Source organism: Aquarana catesbeiana, linkage group LG04 (genome assembly GCF_042186555.1).
Source record: "Aquarana catesbeiana isolate 2022-GZ linkage group LG04, ASM4218655v1, whole genome shotgun sequence".
NCBI classification, from domain to species: domain Eukaryota; kingdom Metazoa; phylum Chordata; class Amphibia; order Anura; family Ranidae; genus Aquarana; species Aquarana catesbeiana.
The window spans coordinates 556,517,330-556,539,285 of NC_133327.1; the positions used below are offsets into that span (position 1 = coordinate 556,517,330).

Below are 21,956 nucleotides of genomic sequence, written 5' to 3' on the forward strand. Positions count from 1 at the left end.
CACCCACAACTCACATCTACAGTATATTGCAGCTTACCTGTGCTGGGTGATTGGGCCTCATTTACATGGCCATACACCAATAGGAATATCTGTGTCCAGAGTCACCAGTGTGCGGACAGCCAGAGGCCTGGACATGGTGACCATTGCGGGACATGGTGACCATCGCGGGACATGGTGACCATCGCGGGGCATGGCGACCATCGTGGGACATGGCGACCATCGTGGGACATGGCGACCATCGCGGGGGCATGGCGACCATCGCGGGGGCATGGCAACCATCGCGGGGACATGGCGACCATCGCTTGACATGGCGACCATCGCGGCGCATGGCGACCATCGCGGGGACATGGCGACCATCGCGGGGACATGGCAACCATCGCGGGGCATGGCGGCCATCGCGGGGACATGGCGGCCATCGCGGGGACATGGCGGCCATCGCGGGACATGGCGGCCATCGCGGGACATGGCGGCCATCGCTGGGACATGGCGACCATCGCAGAAACATGGCGGAAACATGGCGACCATCGCGGGGCATGGCGACCATCGCTGGGACATGGCGACCATCGCAGAAACATGGCGGAAACATGGCGGCCATCGCTGGACATGGCGACCATCGCGGCGGCTGTACACGCATTACCTGTGTATCCCACTAGTTTGATGTGTATGGGATGGATGTACAATTCCATCCATACAATCATGGCATCTGTCAGCCTGTCATTGTCTATACACACACATGACTCCTCAACCCAAAAATGAAGCCCCACAGGGCCGTGTACAGTCCTCTGACATGGTGGTAATGGCACCTTATGGTGACCATACATTAGACAAAAAATCCTACAAAATTCTTATGATTGTAACGTTCATTCAGTTTTGGAATAATTAGTGGGAGAAAACCAATACTCGTTTTCAACTTAAAAAAATCAAATGAAAAGTTTGGAAAATTTTTATCAAACAAACAAAATTTTAAAGCTTTTTATTGCACTGTAAAATTTTTTATTACGATTTTAAATATGCATATGCAGGATTTCATCACTTCCTTTTTATGTGAACGAACCAGCCAATAATTCATTTCTATCCATTGAATGATTTTGCATTCAAAATGTGGCACATAATTTTAGTATCATGAGCACTACCATTTTTGGAATGTGAGTACAAACAATTTGTCATCCAGTTCAGTGGTCGCCAACCTTTCGGACCTCACAGACCGCTAAACTCACACCTTTGAATCCCACAGATCACCAGTGTGAATATTACATGCCTTATACACATAAGGCTCCAGTTCTTTGCCCCCCCCCCCCCCCCCCGCACTCTGCATCACACTGCTGCCTTACACAGACTCATCATTGGATCTCACCTCCATATCCAGCCATGTGCTGGAGCTCCATGCTCCCTCCCACAGTCTGATTAGCGCTGCCATTGGAAGTCCCCTCTATCTTCACCTCCCACTCTCTGCACTACTCCCGGAACCTCCCTCTGAGTTCACAGGAGCCAGAACTACAGAGGAGGCATCGGGTATCAATGCACGCTGGCGTGCATTGAGAACAACACTGGAAACAACACTGGGTGGTATACATCTGCCACAATGTTCATTTGTAGCAGAACCCCCTGGGACCACCAAATTTTTCTCACGGACCACTAGTTGGCAACAGCTGGTCTAGTCTATGGCCTCCATTAGTTTTAATTTTTTTACTTTTTTCCCCCTTCACCTTTCCCTGATGATCCTGGCAGTAACTCACTACCTTTTCTAAGATGACCACCCTAGGACAAGACTACAAACACCCCCCTCGTGGCCCTAGGACAGTGGTGATGAACCTTGGCACCCCAGATATTTTAGAACTACATTTCCCATGATGCTCAACTACACTACAGAGTACATGAGAATCATGGGAAATGTAGTTCCAAAACATCTGGGGTGCCAGGGTTCATCATCACTGTCCTAGGACCAGCCATAGACAGAGCAATTTTAATTTCCTGTAACCACAGAAAGAAAAAAAAATGCTTGATTCCCCCATTAACACAGTCAATGTTGATGGGGGAATGCCTCCCTTGGTTCTATCCCAGGGCAGAGATTTTGCTAGCAATAATCTCATGTAAAAGGTTGGTTGTACCCAAGTTGATTGATCATTGTACATTCAGCCTGCCCATACATGGTCCCTGCTGAACCGGCCAAGATTCAAACTGTCTATGGCCGGCTTAACAAAGGGAGGAGGTGTTCTGTTGTTCAAAGAGGAGGATTGGGAAGCCTGATAACATTATTTGACATATCAGTTTTGTATCGTTGAACAGTTTTTACTTCAATTTTAGACTCTTTGTATATTTTTCTAATCTAATATGGACTCAGATTTGATTTGCACACATTATGATGCACATTGATTTGTGCATTTTTCTTTAAATATTACACTGCGTGTATGATTCACTCATGCTACTTTAGCCCTGCCCCTAGGGTTTTCAATATTTATTATACTATGAATTATGGTATTGCACTAACTTACATTTGCCTTATTATTTGGTAAAGCTCTAGTGTGGTTTTTTACAGGATATAATATCAGTTTTGTACACAGAAGAAATGAGGACACTGGAGACCTGGAAAGGTATTTTTCTGTACTTGCAGCCTGAAAAAATAGAAAACTAATGTGGTCACCACATCTAAGGACTGGTAGGCTACAATATAGTACTTTGTCCTCTTGGGTTTAGATATTCTTTAACAAATCAGTTACTATTTATTCAATTCCATCACAATATGCCAGATTTTACCATTAAAGTAGAACTAAAGTTCTGCAATCAAAAACTACGAGCAGGCAGGCTATTTATTGCAGAAGATACATGCGGTGTCTGTATCTGACACTGATATCTGACATCTACCTGTCTGCTCCGGCACGTAAGCTGAACTGCGCATGCTCAGCTCACATCTGCAGCACAAACCCTGTTTGCCAAAATGACTGACTCCTGTACATGTGCAGGAATGTTCATACCGGGTCCACCAATTAGGACAGCCGAAGACCGCCACCCAGCAAAAGATGCCAGTGCTAGCGAGGGACTCTTGAAGTAAAAGTAAATTTGGCTCCACTTTAAATAGATAACACTCATACACCAATCTATAGCAATTATTTATTTGGCTAATGGCACCCTAACACAGTACATATATCACACTGATACAAATATAAATCACACTTATAATTACTAAGAGAATTCAAAATAGAACACACATTGACTGATTTTGTGTCAGCATGACTTTTCCAGGAATTAAGTACAGAGGGAGAATGTCCCTATGGAGAGTGAAATAAGAGATATGTCACATTTTCTATAATGAAAAATCAAGCAACATCAATGCTGAACTCTAGGCAGATATAAAAGACTGGCTCCATAATCATTAGTACATTAGGTAGATGTTCCTTCACAGCAGATGCCAAAATCCATGATTTTGTTTTCCTTAATGGATGACGCATTGTTTTGCGTTGCATTATGTTTAAATGCAGTGTGTTCCATTTTCACTCAGCGCACATCAATGCAGACTGGAGTATCAGGTTGTCATTACCTTGGCCCTATGTTGAGCTGTGCATGGCGTGAACGGCCCTCATTCTATTTTGTAAAGCAAGCAGCTTTAAAGTACCTGAATTTCATCTGGTATCAGCCTAATTGCAGTCCCTGTACAGGAGGGCTGGAGTTTGAGGGGAAGAAAGTACAAGGAGCCATTATGTGACAAGAAATTTGCTGATAGGAGGCCAAAGCAGAGTGACAAGAGCTGAGGTAATCACTGTGTTGCTTCACCTTTCTCTGTCAAGTCACAAACTAGGAGTGGGTCCAAGGTGACCTGGGCTCAGAGGAATTGAATTGAATGACGCTGGCCATCAGACCGATGATATTTGGTGGCAGAAAAAAGTACTGCGGGGTAAATCTCTGAATTAAAGTGGTTGTAAACCCTTTACAACAACTTTATGCTACAGGTAAGCCTATAATAAGGCTTACCTGTAGCTACCCTGGATATCTCCTAAACCTGAACGATTTAGGAGATATCCCCTGTCCCCTTCATGTGCCGATGACATTGGCACATGTGCACTGGGGCAAACTGAAGCAATGGCACGTATGTGCCGTTGCTTGAGTCTGTGTGCCATTACCGGTGGCTCCCATGTACATGCGTGGGAGTGACGTCGTCACGGCTCCGGCCAATCACATCGCCGGAGCCGCGATACCCGGAAGTAACCCCGCGGGAGAGATGTCGCCGGCCGGAGGGGGAGACGAGGACAGCTGCGGGGGCTTCGATCTAAGGTAAGTAATTCGTAATGAGCTAGTATGCTATGCATACTAGCTCATTATGCCTTTGTCTTGCAGGGTGTTTTTTTTTTTTTTTTTTTACCATGGTTTACTGCCACTTTAAAGGTGAATATTGTAGCAAAAACTGGTTTGTTAATTTTCAACTGGCTATTTGATTTGATCTTGTTGCTTTTGGCTTGAGTTTTGCTTTAAGACTCACTAACTCACTGCTTGAAACTCACTAATGATCTACTAGCTGCTAAAACCAATGGCCACTACTCCATACTCGTACTACTAGACCTCTCTGCAGCCTTTGATACTGTTGACCATCCGCTCCTCCTCAAAAAACTCCATGCTTGGCCTTCAAGACTTTGCTCTCTCCTGGTTCTCCTCCTACCTATTAAAGCGCTCCTTCAGTGTTACCTATAACTCTGTTTCCTCCTCTCCACTTACTCTTTCTGTAGGGGTACCCCAAGGTTCTGTCCTCTGACCCCCCCCCTTCTCCATTTACACCTCCTCCCTTGGTCAATTAATAAGCTCCCATGGCTTTCAGTACCATCTTTATTATTATACAGGATTTATATAGCGCCAACAGTTTACTTTATGAGGACAACACACAAACCTATCTCTCCGCTTCTCACCTCATCCTTCAGTCTCCTCTCGCATTAACTTATTAACTGACATATCAGCATGGATGTCACACCACTTCCTCAAACTCAATCTTTCTAAAACTGAGCTCATCATTTTTCCTCTGGCCCATACCCCTCCCCTGACTTCTCCATCAAGATCAATAATACAACCTTCAGTCCCTCCTCTCATTCCAGGGTGCTAGGTGAAAACACTAAGCAACTTTTTCATTCCCTTGCTATATCTCACCTTGACTATTGTAACGCATTCCTCATTGGCCTACATCTCCGCAAGCTATCCCCTCTTCAGTCCATCATGAATGCTGCTGCCAGACTCATCCACCTTACCATTCAGTGTCTGCCACCCCTCCCTGCCAATCCCTCCACTGGCTTCCCATTGCCCAACAAATAAAATTCAAAACAATAACATGCAAAGCCATTTACAACTCTGCCCTGAGCTACATCACCAATCTTGTCTCCAAATATCACCCAAACCGCCCTCTCAGCTCCTCCCAAGACCTCCTGCTCTCTAGCTCCCTTGTCTCCTCCTCCCATGCTCAAAGTAGATATCTGCCAGCACACCATGGATCGACACAAAGTAGCGTCCAAACGGATAGTTTATTGCATGATCACAACACAAGGACAGTGCAACGTTTCGGACTCATGCAGGACCCCTTCATCAGGCATGTGAACTCTGAGGGTCTTTTCGTTTAATCGTGCCCATACATAGTGGGGCATGACATCTACCATCACATGCCTGACAAAGGGGTCCTGTGTAACTCTGAAACGTTGCACTCTCCTTGTGTTGTCATCATGCAATAAACTATCCGTTTGGACGCTATTTTGTGTTGACCCATGGTGTGCTGGCAAATATCTACTTTGTGACTTGAACCAGTATCCAGCTGGTTGTTGCTGCAGCACCCACATTTTGAGAGCTTATCCAGGAACATGTGCGATGGGAATATGAAGTACTCCTCCCATGCTCATCTCCAGAACTTCTTCAGAGCCTCTCTCATTCTCTGGAACTCACTACCCCAATCTGTCGGGTAATCTCCTACTCTGTCCACTTTTAGACGATTCCTGAAAACTCATCTCATCAGGGAGGCCTATCCTGCCTTCAGCTAACAACCAAATCTTCTATTTCCCTCATCAGTTCATCCCTCACAGTTACTACCTTTTGTTACACCAGCCCCTATTAGATTGTAAGCTCGCAGGAGCAAGGCCCTCCTAACCCTCTTGCATTGAATTGAATTGTTGCTGTATTGTCTCCTTTCATATTGTAAAGCGCTGCACAAACTCATGTAAATCCTGTGTAATAATAATAATAAAAAAGCAAACCCTTTAAAAAAAGGGAAACATTGCCAGAAGCTCAGGTATAATAGATACCAAATTTCTGGAAAAATGGTTATGATGCACCTAAACCTATAGGAGTAGTTTTACACTAGCAATAAACTGGTGGTGGTGGCTGCAGGAAAATAATAGGGGGGGGGGGGTTTACTAAAGCTGGAGTGTGCAAAATCTGGTGCAGCTCTGTAAAGAAACCAATCAGCTTCCAGGATTTATTGCCAAAGCTTAATTGAAGAAACTAAAGTTAGAAGCTGACTGGCTACCATGCACAGCTGCATCTGATTCTGAGTGCACCAGTTTTAGTAAATCTCCCCCCAATGTGCCCACTTGGCCAATACATTCTTTCAAATTATTCAAACTTATGTTGGCCATAAACGGTTTGAATCGTGTATGGGCAGGTTGAATGTACCAAGTTGATTGATTAACCGCTTCAACCCTGGAAGATTTTACCCTCTTCCTGACCAGAGCACTTTTTACAATTTGGCACTGCGTCCCTTTAACTGACAATTGCGCGATCGTTTGACGCTGTACCCAAATGAAATTTGCATCCTTTTTTTCCACAAATAGAGCTTTCTTTTGGTGGTATTTTATCACCTCTGCAGTTTTTATTGTTTGCCCTATAAACAAAAAAATAGCGACAATTTTGAAAAAAATATTTTTTCTTTTTGCTATAATAAATATCCCCAATTTTTTTTAAACTAATTTATTCATCAGGCCAATATATTCTTTTACATATTTTTGGTAAAATAAAAAAAAATAAAAAAAATCGCAATAAGCGTATATTGATTGGTTTGCGCACCTTTGACACTTTTGTGGGACCATTAACAATTATACAGAGATCAGTGCTATAAATATGCACGGATTACTGTGTAAATGTCACTGGCAGGGAAGGGGTTAACACTAGGGGGGCGATCAAGGGGTTAACTGTGTGTTCCCTCAGTGTGTTCTGTGTGGGGATGGTAGGGACTAGGAGAGAAGACATATTGTTTTTCTTAGTATGTGTTTCACCCAGGGGAGCCATTCTGCCGCAGTATATCTGCGTGAGCCGTTCAGGAACTGGTTAACTTGGGTAAACCAGCCTGCCGGATTTTACTTGTGATTATCGCTAGCGGCTGCTATAGCCGCTAGCAATAATCACTGCCTTTTTCTGGTATGGACTGCTTCCCCCACTGCCTTACTGGTAGAAGACAATGACTCGGCAGGAGGGACTCCCCTGTCAACACTGTCTTTCCTGCAACCCGGGAAAGAAATGTGCACCCTGTATGGCCTGCCTTGTACACGTTATCTGAACAAAAAACGTATCAGTACTTTGCCTATACTGAGGAAAACAAGATTTTCAAAACTACAATAAAAGTTTTACCAAAAAGTAAATACCTGAATAGGCCTCTGTATTAAAAGGCAGGGAAAGAGTCACATGTTCTCCCTTAGCCAAAAGTACAATGGATGATGGTTTATGATGATTGGGGAACAAGGGCAGGGAAAGTTTAGTTACCCTCTTTCAGCAAGCCTCTCACTTTGCCCGATAAAGTACAGGTTCACTTAAAAGAAGTCGTCTCATTAGCTTCAAAAAATGAAATGCTGATCCACAGATTCAATCAGAAAGACCCATGTTTGCTTCTTGAATGATCGTGCAGATAATTCCTTTATTTCTGCATGTCAGCTTCTCCCCTGCCAAAAGCCCAATTTGCACGCGTTCCTATTGTTGAACTCAGTTGCCACCGCCACCTGTTCAGAGAGTGTGCTGACATTCACACTCGTCAGTGTAGCAGATGAATCCCTGAAACTGCCCCACACTGCACTATGGTTCAGGTCCGTAAACAGAGGAGATCGCTGACATTCACCCTACCCCTGCATTACTCTTTACTAAGCATTGCTGTTCATCATTTAGTGCTATCCAATTATTCTTCTCCTACAGAGCAGCATGGTCGGACAGTGTTGGGGATGTGTGCACACTAGCGCTGAATATACAGCACCAATCAAAACAGGACAAATGCTACATGTACATTGTCCCCTGGAAAAAAGGAAAATAAATGTGTGGTGGGAGTACTTTATGAGCCCTTTCACACTGGTAAAGTGGTAGTTTTAGCGGCGCTTACCGTTGTTTTAAAGGCACTTTTCGGCCGCTAGTGGGGAGCTTTTAACTCCCCACTAGCGGCCAAATAAAGGGTTAAATTCACCTGCAAAGCATAGCTGCTGGGCCACTTTGCAGGCAGGCGCTAACAATTGATTTCAATGGGCAGGGATGCTTTAGGAGCGATGTATACACCGCTCCTAAAGCACCCCAAAGATGCTGCTTGCAGGACTTTTTCTAAGATCCTGCCAGCGCAGCGCCCCAGTGTGAAAGCACACGGATTTCACACTGGGACTGCAGATGAGGCATTTTTCAGGTGCTTTACAGGCGCTATTTTTAACACGAAAGCGCCTGCAAAACGCCTCCAGTGTGAAAGGGGTCTATATGAAATCTCACACAAAGGGCATAAAGCCTGTACCACTACAGTGTGTCTTGGTAAAGCCCCTTTAACACTGTCGGCGGACCTGAACGGGTGCTCCATGTTAGCCTATGGAGCGAGGAATGTCAGCGGTGACATGTCCGCTGACATCCGACCCGGTCTGAACCGCTAAAATCAGACGGATGGCCCTACGTTCGCATTCGTCCCTGGCGGATCGGATTGGGTGAGATCTCTCCATAGCAACCAGCGGCGGTCGACAAGCCCCTCTCCGCTCAGTGAGCAGAGAGGGACCTGTCATCCGCCGGCTCAGCGGAGATCAACGGAGAGATCTCCCACTGAGCTGGCGGACAGAGGCAGACTCCGTGGCAGCGGATCCGCCTCGTGTGAATGAAGCCTAAGGGCCTATCCACACATTTCACTTAAAATGTGTATTTTAATGCCTAGTAAGCGCAATGAGAAAATCAGACCAAAATGCATCCGGAGTGATCGTCTGATAATTCTATTCGTCGGTACACAGCTTTCAAGAGCCAATCACAACAGTTCATATGAAAATATCTGAAGGAACAAGCAAACATTTTTCTTTTAAATAACAGAATGAACAATTTGGTGTAATTAGTGTAGTATTTGTAGGAAATAAATGGAGTGACCAAGACCGCACCTGCTCTGAAATTAAAGAATGCATTACAATAAATCACTTCCGAAGTTGTATTCTCTCCAACCAGAATTTTTGTAGCTTTAGTAATCTATTAGTTTTTGATTAGCATGCAACAAAAAAACGGATGACCATTCATTCGATATTCTCATTGTGTGCACGAGGTTTAAGTGTGTTACATAGGTAAGGTTGAATAAAGACAACAGTCCATCTAGTTCAACCTGTGTTGGTGTACGTGTGTGTTTGTATAGATAATCATTTGCCATATCCCCGTAGATTGTGTTCGCCAGGGCCAATCTGCCCTATACGCTCACTACACAAGCTGCGTAGGGCCCCGCAAATTGCACGAGGCACCGACTCCATCTTGTGTCATAGCGCGTCAATTAATGTTTACAACATCCAGTGGCGGAACTTTAGGGGGTCGCTGCAGTCGCATTTGCGACTGGGCCCCTCCGTTATACCGCTGTGGGGGGGCCCCCCCAAGACCGAGCATCCCCCCCTGCACCTTTGGCTGGCTGTTTAGAGTGCAGTGGGGAGAGGTGGGAGGAGGTGGAAGGTGGCGATCGGTAGCTCTATGGTGTCTGTGTGGGCGGCGGGATCTCCCTGGGGCTTGTAGTACTCTCTTGAGTGCCAGTGTATACAGTGGAGAGGAGAAGGGAGGGGCCTCTGACCCAGGCAGGTATCAGTTTCACTTTCACTCTGCTTGAACACTGTTGCTAATGCCCGGGTCAGAGGCCCCTCCCCTCTCCGCTGTATATATTCGGAAATAGAACTACTAGCCCCAGGGAGATCCCCCTGCCTGTGGACACCATAGAGCTGCCGATCTCCGCCTCCCACCTCCACCAGCCCAGGGGAACCTCTGCAAGGGGGGGGGGGAGTCAGCTGTTTGGGGATCCTGATGTAAGAGGGGGGGGGCTTTCTGGGGACACTAATGTAAGGAAGGGGCCCTCTAGGGACACTGATGTAAGAGGGGGCCTCCGGGGACACTAATGTAAGGACAGGGGCCCTCTGGGGACACTGATGTAAGAGGGGGCCCTCTGGGGACACTGATGTAAGAGGGGGCCCTCTGGGGACACTGATGTAAGAGGGGGCCCTCTGGGGACACTAATGTAAGAGGGGGCCCTCTGGGGACATTAATGTAAGAGGGGGGGCTCTCTGGGGACCCTGTGTAAGGAGGGGCTCTCTGGGGACCCTGTGTAAGGAGGGGCTTTCTGGGGACCCTGGTTTAAGGGGGGGCACTCTGGGGACCCTGGTGTAAGGGGGTCTCTCTGGGGACCCTGGTGTAAGGGGGGCTCTCTGGGGACCCTGGTGTAAGGGGGGGGGCTCTGGGGACCCTGGTGTAAGGGGGGGGCTCTCTGGGGACCATGGTGTAAGGGGGGGCTCTCTGGGGACCCTGAAGGAGGGAGGATTGTATTGGGAGCACTGAAGTGTCAGGTGTGACTGTGGCAATGGCAAATGGTTTACATAGCTCACGGCATCAAGGGTCAGGTAGAGGGTCCCTTAGCAGAATTTTGCTTAGGGCCCCAGGGAAGTCAGGATCGGCACTGGTGTTCGCTAATGCCCTGTACACACGACCGGTTTTGCCGTCGGAATAAACTCTGAAGGTTTTTACGACGGAGTTCCGACGGAATTCCACTCAAGCTGTCTTGCATACACACGGTCACACCAAATTCCAACTGTCCAGAACGCGGTGACGTACAACACGTACGACGGGACTAGAAAACGGAAGTTCAACAGCCAGTAGCCAATAGCTTCCATCTCGTAATTGCTTCAGAGCATGCGTCGTTCTTGGCGCGTCAGAACAGCATACAGACGAGCGGTTTTTCCGATAGTAATTTGTTTTGTCGGAAAAATATAGAACATGTTCTCTATCTAAGTGCGTCTGAATTTTTGACAGAAAAAGTCCGATGGGGCATATACATGGTCGGAATATACGATGAAGAGCTCCCATCGGACTCTTTCTGTCAGAAATGACGCTCGTGTGTACGCGGCATTAGATGTGTCTTTTTATGTAGTGTGTGTTTTCCCTTGATCTGCATGCTTATTTTGATTAGGAACTCCAACCAAAGGAACCAAATGGTCAGGATAACAGTAATGCAACCCACATTTTCAGAAAGGCAGCAATGGCAATTTTTTTTATTTCTTTCATGACAAGTTTACTCTAAGGCCCTGTTCACACCTGAATGATTTTCTGCTTGAAGCTTGTAGCTCTAGAACGCTCAACAAGCCAAATCCCATTCATTTCAATGGTCCCTGTTCACATACAAGTGTTCTGTTGCCTGAAACAAAACGCCTAAAGCCCAAAAAAGTACAAAAGCTTCTTTTTGGCAAATTCCAAGTGTTTTTGGCCCCATAGACTTCAATAGAAATGCCTGACTTGAGCATTTTACAAGCCACTTGTCACTCGTTTTCTGCTCAAACAGCAGCTCTCCTCCCCTAATTTTCTCTCCCTCTCCTGCCCCTAGTGCTTTCTATTGGCTAAACAAAAACGTCTGAAGCTGTAAAATTCTTGTAGTATGCTTTTAAAACGTTTTTAAGCTTGTAAAAAGCAGCAAAATTGCTTAAAAAAAAATGCCCAGAAAATGCCAGTAAATCAATATGCTCAGGTGTGAATGGAGCCTAAATTAAAAAAAAAAAAAAACAGGAAAAATCAATATATTAAATGAGAATTAGGTTATATTTATACAACACATTATAAATTTGTACAGCGGGCACATAATTCATGCAAATGATAAGAATGTGAGCATTTTTTCTTATTTGAAGTTGAATTGAATTAGGAACTTAATTAGAACTAAGTGATCCTGTGGAGTGTATCATCCAGACGAAACAAAATATCAAACCTGTCTGTAGTGTGTGGTCATCCGCTAGTTTTGTGTTACAACTTGTAACAAAATGCAAAACTACTGCATATCCTCACATCCTCACATCCTCTACTTAAGTCTGCTGGTAGGTAACACATTCATTAGTTATATAATTCCTTGTTAACTGACAAACTATTTATCTTGGTAAAAACAGAACCTGTTTACTTATATTAAAGTGCCTTTTGGAAGAAAAGCCTTGCAAAGTATGATACAGTACCTTTAAAATAAAAATAACATTAGATATCATGTTGTGCTGTTCTAAGACATCCAATATTGAATGACTTTACCTTTCGACCTGCAGTGTGGGGCTTTAGATCCATTTCCATTACAATTTACATTATCCAGTTGCCCAAAACCGGGAGAACAAAATGCATGGAAGATTGCCTGCTGTGGAGTAGACATATAAGCATTTTTTTTTAGTTGGACGCTGATAAAAAGCTTCAAAATGCCAAGTGTAAACCCAGAAATAAAACAAACCTCAACTGCAATCAAATATGCTAAAAGAACCTATAAAATATTTATCTCTACCAGAGAAACCTCTGGTTTGGACTAATGCTGGCCACATGACTAGTCTGTATAAATTTGGATTTCCTCCTTAAAGCAGGCCATAGATTAAAGTGATACTAAAGGTACCTTTTTTCTTTTTTTTTTAAATAACAAACATGTCATACTTACCTCCACTGTGCAGCTCGTTTTGCACAGAGTGGCCCCGAACCTGCTCTTCTGGGATCCCTCAGCGGCTCTCTCGGCTCCTCCCCACATTAGATAATCCCCTGGGACAAGCGCTCTACCTTGCGAGCACGCTCCTGAGTCCAGCATTCGGCATCCATGGACACCGAATGCAGGACTCAGCCCCGCCCCCGGTGGCCGCGTCATTGGATTTGATTGACAGCAGCAGGAGCCAATGGCTGTGCTGCTATCAGTCTATCCAATCTACAGCCGAGAACCCCTAGCCAAGAGACGGCACGTCCCCGTGGGACAAGTTTGAGGGTTCAGGTAAGTAAAATGGAGGGGGGGGGGGGGGGCTGGGGGCTGGTCACTGCTAGGTGTTTTTTCACCTTAATCCATACGATGCATTAAGGTGAAAAAACACTTACCTTTACAAACCCTTTAAGCGATTTTTTTTCCTGCAACCTGTAGCTTGATTCCCCTATCAACACAGTCAGTGTTGATAGGGGAAATTCTCTCGTAGATCTATTGTGTTCTCCCAGCAGGGGGGTACGGAGAGTTGTGCCTGCCGGAAGAACACAGCGATTACTACTAGCAGCTACAGTATAGCCGCCTGGCAATAATCATATGCTACAAATCCGAAAAGCTGGTTGTACCCAAATCAATCGATGGATTGACTTGGATACAATCAGCCTGCCCATAGATGGATCGAATCAGGGTCGGTCCCTGGTTAACCGGCTGAGATTTGATCCATCTATGGCCGGCTTTAGAAGGTGTAAACATGACCAGCCACTGTGAGATCCCAAATCCAGGGGGTGCAGATAGGGACTCACAGGGAATTGCGGGTGATTCAATGAGAATTGGTCAAAATGTAAGCCTTGTAGGCTTCATGCACATAACCATACAGGGGCTGTACAGCATGCAAAGCTATAATCAATGCCCAGACCCGCAGCTGTCACATACAGCCACCCACTGAGTTGAACTAGAAGATGCGGCTGTACGCAGTGCATGCACATGGGGGTTGCACAAAGCACCCAGACTAACGTTTGCTCCGAATGCCTACAGTGTGCATTCTAAGTATACATCCTTGCGTGTGCTTTATACAACCCCCTGCACATAACCACAGATAACCGCATCTTCTCATTAATCTCAAAGGGCAGCTGTACATGGCTGCTGCAGGTCTCAGGAGAGTGATTAGGTAGGCTCTGCATGCTGTAAAGCCATGTTTATGAATCATTAGGCTATTTCTCATACTTCCCCATCAATGACAAAGTTCAAGCAAAAAAAAAAAAAAAAAAAAGGGATGTCAGAGTACTATGCAGCAGTACAGCCGATTCCTGCCACTACAGCCCGAGTACTGAAGAAGGTTTATATTGTTCAGTGTACAGTATTTCCCTGCCCCTCTGCACCTTTCCTATGCTAGTTATAAATTGATCTGAAACAAAAAAACAAGCAGTCTCTAGAAACCATTAAAATCAGTGAATGAAGACAAGAAATTTTGTGTACAGGGAGTGTGCCGTTACCTGTTCCAGATAAAAGATACACAATAATAGTGTTGGTAAAGCGTTAAGCCAGCCATAGACGGTTCAGCTTCCCCTGCTGCCCCCTCCACCAGCAGAACACTGGTTCCGCTGGATACAGTCAGTGTTGATGGGGGAATCAAGTGGGTTTTTTTTTCACTCCATTCAAAATCGCTCCATCTATGGCCAGCTTTAGATCCTCTGTCAAGTTTTTATTACGGTTTGTGTCCCCACTGGGGGGATTCACCCCTCAATCTATCCTGGTGGCCAATATCATAAAGACATAGATTAGAAATCTTGTCTATGATAGGAATTCCCCTCACTTTGGGGATATTTGCTCTTTCTTCTTGTTGCATCCTCAAAACAGGAAGGGACGAGAAATCTCCCCAGAAAGAAAAAAATTCTCTAGCAGGTGACTACATTCATATGAATGGTTATTTTTTTTACACACAAAAGTTAATTTGTAAGGCAAGACTATACAGTATTCTATTCTTAAAGGTTTTAGACATCAACAGTTTGATTGGGATTACTAGTGCACACTTTAACCCCAGATCTTTATGTAAATACCTATTGTTCCTGCTGGTAGAACAACTGGAAAGCACTTCTTTTGATTAGGTGTCAATCACTGAAGCATTAGTAACCTTGCTGCTGCTGAAACTGCTAGGGATGCACCAATACCATTTTTTTCAGAGCGTGTACGTGTACCGATACTCAAGTACTCACCGATACCAATTACCAATACCAATTTTTTTTGCGATTTGAGCCCATACAAAATAAATGGGCTCAAATCACACTGCAAAGAATCACATGTGATTTGAGCAGCAATGCGATATGATTCCTATCTGAATCACATTCTGTTGTGTGAGCCCAGGTTGAAGTCACTATGACAAGCCTGGGTTCACACAGCAGTGGTGTCGGAAACCACATGTGATTCGGACAGGAATCGCACCACATTCCTTTTCAAATCCTTTTTGCCTTCTTCTGGATCAACTGTGGGTATAGGATTGGGTATATGGGACTGTTTGATATTATTTTTTATTTATTTATTTTTACGTTTGAACTGGATGGACTTGTGTCTTTTTTCAACCAGACTAACTATGTAACTATGTAAATCACATGAAATTCTTTGCAGTGCGATTTAAGCCCATTCATTTGGTATGGACTCAAATTTGCACCTCACAAAATAGTAATTGCACGAGTACAAGATGCTTAGTATCGGCATGGATACCAGTATCGGTGCAAAGCTAGTAGCTGCTTAGATGCCGGCACCATTGACAGCTCTATCAGTAAAAAGCCATGCCTAGCTCTGCCCACATCCCTTAAATTGACAGTTTATTGCCCTAACTACAGAAGCTCAGAAGTAATGTGAAAGGCCTGCTCGGTTCCTCACCTCCCTTTCCCTAGCACTGTTTAATGAGGTTGAAGGAGCAGTCCAGCTTTTCAACTTTTACCATTAAAACAAGGAATGATTTACACTTCCTGTGTATTTTGTATGATTCATGGCAACTTCTTTAAAAACGCCTGTTTGGCACGCTGAGAAAGAAAAAAAAAAAAATAGAACCTTTTCATGGACATTAAGGGCTCGTTCACATGGGGCGCTTTCCTGTGTAGGTTCGTGTTTTCCTCGGCACAGGTGTTTGGTTGCTTCCCCATACCTTTGTCTCATTAATTTCTATTGGGACACATGGCTGCAAGGGCACCCGCACTCATACACGTCACTTTAGGACACAGTGTATCCCAATAAAAATGAATGGCACACCAGGAAAACTCGGACCTGCAGTGAACGAGCCCTAACTAGAATACACTAATGCATTTCCTACTGACTAGATCTATTCTAAAAGAACCACTGCATTGGAAACATTTAATTGGCCAGTCCCTTAAAGCGGTTGTAAAGTAGAAAATAAAGCCATTACTAGTATAAAAATTGCATAAATATATCCCATAGTTAATAGGCACTATAATGTTTGTGTAAACCAATCAATATATATTTTTTTTTACCAAAAATATGTAGCAAAATACATATTGACCTAAATTTATGAAGAAATTAGATTTCTTTTAAATTTTTATTTTGTACCTGCAAGTTAAAGGCATAATGTGCTAGTATGCAGATCAAACATAAGCAGATCAAACATAAAGAAGGAAATGTCTGTTATCTGCCGATCAGTGGCATTTCCTCACGGGGGGGTAGACCTGCGCAGATAATCAGGGCATTGATCATCAGTGCCCTGATGATCAGTGCAGCCCCAACAGTGCCCAGCAGTGATGCCAGTCAGTGCCCACCTGGCATGCCAATCAGTGCCCATCAGTGATGTCAATCAGTGCTGCCCATCAGTGCTGCCTTTCAGAGCCTCCTCATGAGTGCCCATCAGTGCAGCTTCATCAGCGCACATCAGTGAAGGAGAAAAATTACTTATTTACAAAATTTTCTAAGAAAAGCTTTTTTTTATCTTTTTGTTGGTCTTTTTTCACAAGTGGTGATTAAATACCACAAAAAAAAGCTCTATCTGCCTCAAAAAAAAACAAAAAAAAACTTAAATTTGGGTACAGCGTTGCATTACTATGCAATTGTCATTCAAAGTGCGACTGCGCTGGAACCTGAAAAATGGCCTAGGCAGGAAAGGGGTGAAAGTGCCCAGTATTGAAGTGGTTAATAGACTAAACTGTCCACAAAAAGTGTCAGTTAGAGGGTTGAGACAAACCATTTACCAGTAAAAGGTGTGCTTACAATGCTCAGCTTGTATTAATTTAGGTAAATTCTGTATTCCAAATGAGAAAAAAATAAAATAAAAAAATAAAATTCTTGCTGTAACTGCTTAGAAAGTGTTATTTAGATTTCAGCTTTAAATTTAATCGTGAAGTCTATCTAAATCTGCTAGTGTGTCCAACATAACCCTCTCCTCAGATTGACAATGCTGTTTCATCTGGATTTCTCTGCTGCTCTATTATTTTGAATCTTTGTCTATGCTTTTCAGAAAGGTCCATCTACTTGAAAAAATATCAAACACTACTAAAAATTGGATAACATATCAAATTGTGGAAATGCCTAGATGACAGATGCTTATAAGCATGGCAAGAGATGAGAGGATAGAAAATAAAGCCATTACTAGTATAAAAATTCCATAAATATATCCCATAATTTATAGGCACTATAATGTTCGCATAAACCAATCAATATATGCTGATTGGGCTTTTGTTTACCACAAATATGTATCGGAATACATATTGGCCTAAATTTATGAAGAAATTTGATTTTTTAAAGTTTTATTGGATATGTTTTGATAACAGAAAGTAAAAAATATTGTTTTTTTGTTACTGTTTTTTTTTGTTTATAGCACAAAAAATAAAAAAAAACCGCAGTGGTGATCAAATACCACCAAAAGACATACACTTTATTTGGCTACAGTGTTGCACCACTGCACAATTTTCAGTCAAAGTAACTGCCGTATCGCAAAAAATGGCCTGGTCATGAAGGAAGGCAAGTCTTCCAGAGGTCAAGTGGTTAAATAATGGAATCAGTATTAAAACGTTCCTATTTAATGTGAAACTTGTGCCTGCTTTTTCTGCACAGATGCTCAATTCTGGGTCCAACTTGGGGTAGCGGGGTCAGGTAGAGGGGTTCAGGAGGGCACACATGTGTGGGGAACAAGGCATATTATATGGGAGCACGGCACATTACGTGCAAGCAGGGCATATTAGGTGGCATATTAGGTGGGATCAGGGCATATTCCATGGGAACCCCTGGTAAAGAAACCCGGGTCTAAGCCCTCAAACTAAAGGCTACACACTATAAGATAATTGGGCGAACATTTTAGTCCGAGGAAATTTCGTACGATTTTCGAATAGCATGTACAACTTGACAGCCGATTCAAACTTTTCGTACGAAAATTCTCAAAAAGACAAACTTCAAAATCTCTCTCGTATGGGAACAGAACGAACGGTTTTCGTTTAACGTGTACCGTTTTGGTACAAGTAAAATCAGAAAAGAAAGACTGCGCATGATCAGAAACAATAAACAAAATAAAAAAGCCTCTCATACGAGAATTTTCGTACAACTTTCCATTCATCGGTTCCGACTTGCTGTGAAACCACGAGGAAAAAGAATCGGACGATTGTTCGCTCGATTCTCTTATAGCGTGTACTAGGGATGTCCCGATACCACTTTTTTAAGACCAAGTACAAGCACCAATACTTTTTTTCAAGTACTCGCCGATACCGATTACTGACACTTTTATTTTTAATGTCACGTGGCAGTGTTTTTTTTTTACAGTGCTTTCTTTTTTTTCTTTTTTTTTTTTTTAGGGGGGAGGGGGTGGACGCTGTCTGTGTGTTTTTTTCATTTAAATTTTTATTATTTTTTACAATAATTTTTTTTTTTATTATTTATTGCAATACTTTGTGTTTTTTTTTATTTAATCAGCCCAGTTGGGGGCTTTGGTACGATATCAGGGGTCTTAACAGACCCCTGATATCTCCCCCTTGAGACAGAGAAAGAGACCGAGGATAGAGATTCCCCAGTCCCTTTCTCTGCAGCCTCAGCTGCACTTAAAATGAATGGAGAGAAGACAGCGGCTCCTCGCCATTCATAAACTGAGACATCGTAATCACAGGAGATTACAATGTTTCAATTATGTGAATGGACAGAGTCAGCTGACTCTGTCCATACACAAAGGAAGGAGGAGGACATGGAGAGGGACAGCACAATGGAGGGGGACAGCACAAGGGACAGGGACAGCACAACAGAGGGGGACAGCACAACAGAGGGGGACAGCGGAGAGGGACAGCAGAATGGAGAGGGACAGCAGAATGGAGAGGGACAGCTGAACGGAGGAGAACAGCTGAACGGAGAGGGACAGCGGAGGGGGAAGGCTGAACGGAGGGGGACAGCACAACGGAGGGGGACAGCACAACGGAGGGGGACAGCGGAGAGGGACAGCGGAACGGAGAGGGAAAGCAGAACGGAAAGGGACAGCAGAACGGAGAGGGACAGCAGAACGGAGAGGGGCAGCTGAACGGAGGAGGACAGCTGAACGGAGGAGGACAGCTGAACGGAGAGGGACAGCGGAGGGGGACAGCTGAACGGAGGGGGACAGCTGAATGGAGAGGGACAGCGTAACGGAGAGGGACAGCGGAGGGGGACTGCTGAACGGAGGGGGACAGCGGAACGGAGGGGGACATGGAGGATGTGGTGACAGTCAGCGGTGATCGCGTGTGGGGGAGTTACAAGCACCGATCACCGCTGTATAGATTTCACTAAAGCAGCTGAAAGCGGGGGGGGGGAGCTTGTAACCCCCCCACGCGCCGATCACTGCTGACTCTCAAGGTATCGGGGGAAGCATCGGGAGCATTTGCCCGAGTACTTGGGCAAATGCTCGGTGTCGATACCGATAATGGTATCGGTATCGGGACAACCCTAATGTGTACCCAACTTAAGTTTTATTTTGGATTCAGCTTCAGAATACTTTATTAATCCCAAAAGGAAATTACTAACATACAATTACATTTAACAAGACAGCACAAAGATTACAATAACAAGGCACAATAATAAAATTACCAATACAGTAATACCTTGGATTATGAGCATAATTCGTTCCAGAAGCATGCCTGTAATCCAAAGCACTCATATATCAAAGCGAGTTTTCCCATAGGAAATAATGGAAACTCACATAATTCATTCCACAGCCACTGCTGGTCTATGCAGTTCCGCATATAGCCAGAGGTGTAGAGGACGCCGGAGACACTCGAAAACACTCGGTAACCGAGTGTGTCCGAGCGTCACCGGAGCCCCCGCACCTCTGGCCAAATGCAGTATTGCACGCCCCAGCGGCTTGAATCCTGCTCGTCTTGCGAGAAAACACTCACAAAGCGAGTCAGGATTTGAAAAAAAAAAAAATAGCTCGTATTGCAAAATGCTTGTAAACCGCGTTACTCGCGATCCGTGGTTCCACTGTAACAGCAATTAATACCACATAAAACTAAACTAATACTGTACTATAATCAACCATACCATCATATTAAAATACTACATAGAATAAATAACACTGATTGAAAAGATAACAGAAAGTCAAGCTACCAACATGCAAATTACACCACTTTTTCTAACATTATCCAAAAATCATTACACATAGCAATAATAAATACCAAAATAATATACAAATTACATAACAATTGTATATAAATGTATATAAGCTTTACATAAGCGTTTCACACATAAAAAAAAATTTGGTTTCTAAAGCCAAAGATCTTAAGAAAAGAAAAAACACCATTATAACTTTTTTCAAATACAATTGCAAATGATCAGACGCTGTTCAGATAAAAGTAATTCTAATAAGACTGTACATTCCTTTGATGTGTAAGGATAATAAATCTTTAAAAGACCTCTTTAAAAAATTACAAAAACTTTTGAGTGTAGTTGATATGTTGATGTATTGTTCTCAGTGTCATATAACATAAATAAGGTTTTTAGATGTAAATATGTGCTTGTTGAAATTGTTTAATTAGTAAAAACACAATAATTTTTTCCCAATTAGTTTGCATCTTTCCTTCTAAAACCATTAACACATATATGTAGATTTACACTTTCAACATTTCGTAGGGATCCATTAACTCCAGCATGCTGCGCTGAATGCATAGCCGCTGGTATGCGTTGGGAGATGCCAAAGCGCTGATCCTGATGCATCACAGGATTTACTTTTTTTTTTTTTTTTACAGAACTTTATTGAAAGGTCGCAATTGACATTTCTAGACAGTTTTTCACCTCAGTGGTATTGAGACACTGTGGTTGGTGTCAACCCACTGCGCTGAATAAAAGTACTGCATGCAGTACTTCTTTTTAGCACACACCAGAGCCACACTGTGGTGTGAACTGACACCATTGGAAACTAAGCATTTTTCCTTATGTATACATTAAAAGTGGATGTAAACCCTCTCCTATACCCATTAAAGTGAACAGTAGAGGTCGACCGATATGGGTTTTTCTCTGGCCGATGCCGATATTTAGAAATCGCGGTGGCCGATGGCCGATATATGATGCCGATTTTTTGGGGCCGATATATTAGGCCGATTTTTTTTCTTTTCTTTTTTTTCTTTTTTTTTCCCTTCATCTCATAAAATCTAACAGTTAGACCCCTTTCACACTGGGGCGTTTTTCAGGCGCTTTTGGGCTAAAAATAGCGCCTATAAAGTGCCTGTAAAACGGCTCCCCTGCAGTCTCAGTGTGAAAGCCGAGTGCTTTCACACTGAGGCAATGCGATGGTAGGATGTTAAAAAAAAGTCCTGCAAGCAGCATCTTTGGAGCGGTGTATACCACCACTCCTGCCCATTGAAATGAATGCGCACCGCTGCCAAAGCGCCTGCAAAGCGTTTCGGCAGCAGCGCTTCATGGCCGTGCTGCACGGCCGCTAGCTGGGTTATAAGCGCCCCGCTAGCAGCTGAATAGCGCCGCTAAAATGACAGTAAAGCGCCGCTAAAACTAACAGCGTTTTACCGTCAACGCATGCCCGCTCCAGTGTGAAAGCAACCTAATAAGTAATAAGTGATACAGAAATTTTTTTACATTTAAACATTTATTAAACAAAACAAAC

The 21,956-nt window shown here is 43.8% G+C and overlaps 1 protein-coding gene across 1 annotated transcript in view; it reads right to left on the bottom strand.

Moving 5' to 3' along the window:
- The window catches only part of ABHD12 (abhydrolase domain containing 12, lysophospholipase), a 218,669-nt gene that overhangs the window by 142,659 nt on the left and 54,054 nt on the right, over positions 1 to 21,956 (bottom strand). The window lies entirely within an intron of this gene.